The sequence below is a fragment of the Orycteropus afer genome, unplaced genomic scaffold (genome assembly GCF_000298275.1).
Source record: "Orycteropus afer afer isolate SDZICR_OR568_19922 unplaced genomic scaffold, OryAfe1.0 scaffold00614, whole genome shotgun sequence".
NCBI lineage: Eukaryota > Metazoa > Chordata > Mammalia > Tubulidentata > Orycteropodidae > Orycteropus > Orycteropus afer.
Window position 1 is genome coordinate 355,971 of NW_006922201.1, and position 3,522 is coordinate 359,492.

The window sequence follows — 3,522 nt, forward strand, 5'->3', positions numbered from 1 at the left end:
CTTAACAAGCAGGAGTTTATTCTTACAATTTGGAGGCTTTAAGTCCAAGTTCAAAGTTCCAGGCTCTAGGGTCTGGGTGAAAGCCCCTCATCCTTGGGGTCCAGCTCTGCCTCCTGCTTCTGGCCCACTGCAGCTGGAGACATTTCTTCACTCAAACAGCTGCTGAGGCTGACAAACCCAAGGTTGACAAGTAAAAAGGCACAGTCCTGATGTTACCAAACCACACAGCAGGCCAGTAATTCAAGTCCATTGCCAGTCCCAAGGTCAGCAGAGCATGGCAGGCTGCTGAGCAATGACACGGCTACATGCAGGGTCCAAGCATGCCATAAGCTACAGACCATTCCCAAGGTTTCTCCTTATATACAGGAAGCAGGCCATATTCCCTAAGGCAGCTACTCAGCTGCTCCCAGTAGATTCCACCACGGAGTTGATGACCAGTCTCATCATGGGGAATACTACATCCAGCTGCCCAGCTACTCAAACAGGCCTAGCCAAGTTGACACACAAACTGAACTATCACACACACATTCTCAGATAAGGCAATATTTGTATTCATCTAACTGCCCCCCCCATATGCTTGAAAGAGATATTCTCTTTTTAATTTAATTGCCTAAATGGAATATCATATACTAATGTACAGAGTTAGTTTTCTTTATAGGGAACTGTGAAGCATAACTCTATGTCTGTGGTGAAAAAGAAAAAGTTTTAAATAATTTCATTATATTAATGCATTATGCTCTGTCCCCAGTGAATTCCAGAAGAGATGATTGAGCTAATTTGTACTAGGCCACTTAGATTTGAGTTCAAGGTTAATATACCTTGCATTTCCTATATACTTTTGAAGGCCTTTTCTTCCAGGATATTTCATTGTCAGCTCACTTTATTATTAATTCATTAGTAACAATTTCTCTGGTTTAAAGTTTTCCTGAAGGATATCCCAATGGACTGACAGCTCTATTAGTCACGTCAACCTGGCATACTGTTACTCAAACTACTTCCCAGTGAAATCCAAGCTCTGTTCCACCTGACTCATTGTAATTAGTAAACAAGTAACTGAGGTTGGAGAACAGAAAGGCCTTTTATTTCTTTGGCCAATGAAAGGAAACAGTCAGTGCTAATTCCTCCAAAACTACTCTAAGGAAGGTTCCTTCACGTTTCACTTATATACAGGTTACAAAGCAGAAGTCAGACAAAATCGTAAGTATTCATACATCTACATTGTACACAGGCACAGTTAGAGTTATACACTTCTCCACATGTAGCATGTATAAAAAACGGGGGGTAACCCCCACCCAGAAGTGGAAAGGTTAATATCCATAAAGCACTTAATGACCTAACAACAGTCACCTAGAATATTAAGATGGCTGCCAAACTGATGCAGGCTGGGAACATCTGAGTAAATAGGATCTGGGGAGAGAAGTTGGCTCACTTACTGTTCTGCTTATCTGGTAGGGTCAGTATGCTCTGTCTTAAAGCTATAGACAGAGCAAGAAGCTAACAGAATAGTATATTTTAACTTTTAGTGTTGAAATCAAGTGGAAAAACAAACAAAGCAAACTTGATTTGTTTGTTTTGCCAATATTAACATTCTTTGTTTGTTGACTACAAAAGTTATTTATCGATATATTTTTCCTCATTTTAACATTGTTAAAACTTTTATTACAAACAAATATTATTTAATGATGAAAAATTTCTTAATCATGGGCATATATATATATATTTATTTATTTATTTATATCTTTTGTAATGACTGTTCAAACCACCAATGTTTTGGTTAACAGCCGAGCAATTAACCATTGTGCCACCAGGGTTTCTTTTTATAATGACTGGTAGAAACTAAAGGAGCCAACATAAATACTTAGTAATTATGTAAGGCTTTTGTTTGTTTGATGTTTCCTTTAATTTTATTTTGGTAGGATATATAGTGATGTTCCCTTCTTTTATTCCTGTATGGTCAGTAACTACAGCCCCCTGAAATGGGTCTCAGATGCCGTCTAACTCATCCGTGATTGTAAGAAACTGCAAGCCTTTTCCCTTCTTACTCCCTGTCACATAGTAACTACCACGAGTGCCTGACCACCATTCCCTGCTCCTCCATCAGATATTAACCTGTCTCAGGGTAGCTTTGGGCAATTAAGCTCCTAACCAGCAGGGTTTTTTTTTTTTTTTTTTTTTTTTTTTTTTAATCAGAGCAAACATAAGTGGTTCCAAAAAATATTGCCCAGGACCCCATCCTGAGAGGCCAGGTACCACTGAGTCTGAAACCAGTCACGTAGCCTTCCAGTACCAGTCACATAGACCTTATCCTGATTCCTCAGACTCAGGTATCAAATAGGAGCTCTGGTGGCATAGTGCCTAAGGCACTTGACTGCTAACCAGAAGGATGATGGTTCAAACCGATCAGCCACTCCTCGGAAGGAAGGGTGGGCAATCTACTTTCGTAGTGATACTGCCTCCAAAACCCAAGGAGGGCTCGCTATGAGTCAGGTCTGACTCGACAGCACATTACAACAACAGGTATAAAATTGGCAAATTTAGTGGACATCTTGAATCCATTCCACCCTGCTCCCTAGTGTAGCCCAAACTGCTAGCAGAGACTGTAAGCCTTCTTTCCTCTTGTCTATTATCTTGCAAATCCTTTTGTCACTTAACCCTCCTTTCTCCTATTCTAATTAAACACTCTGGCCAGTTACAATGCCTCCAGACAGACTCTTTGGTTTCTCCAAACATACTCAAGGGAGACCTTTAAGCTCCCTGGGAAATCCCCATGACAATTCCTGATATAGATAACACATTTATTTACTTTCCTCTCAGCCCATCTAGACATTTACTAATTTTATTTCCTTTAAAAGTAACATTTATAGAGGAGTTCTGGTGAGATGGTGGACTAGGCAGAAAGACTGCACAGACCATCTTCAACAAAGAAAAGGGAAACCAATTAACAAAGACACAGAAGATAATCCTGGACCCCTGAGCCTTGAAGGGAATGATATAGAAATGTACTAAACCCCACCTAGCAGGAAAATTTGCATGAAAATACCAAAAAAGGAGACAGACGGAGCTGTGGTCTTGCAATGATCTTGAGTGATCATAACGGCACAGATAGCTTGGAGATTGCCGAGTGGTGGGAGGACCTAAGAATTAACCTAAACATCAGCACTGCTAGCCAGGGACTGCACGGGGACTGCTCTGGTGGCTGGGGAAAAAACGAAGAAGGTGAAGAAAAAAAGTGGGTTGAGCTGTGGACTTGTGCCAGTCCGGAGACGCTGCCATTTTGAATGTTACGAGCAGCTTGACTATTTTGGATATTTAAAGAGACAAGTGCTCTCCAAGATTCCAGGGGCTTAAGAAGAGGTTCAGCTTTTCAGCAACCCCAAGGACACTCCGGACCTGAAAGACTGAAAAGGTGCGACATTCCTCTTGTTACTTTTATACCCCACATCTGCTTGGTGAATGGAGGTGCGGCTATCCCCCAGTCCCACCGACCTTCTGGACCCACAGGAACTCCATCACAGTCTGTGT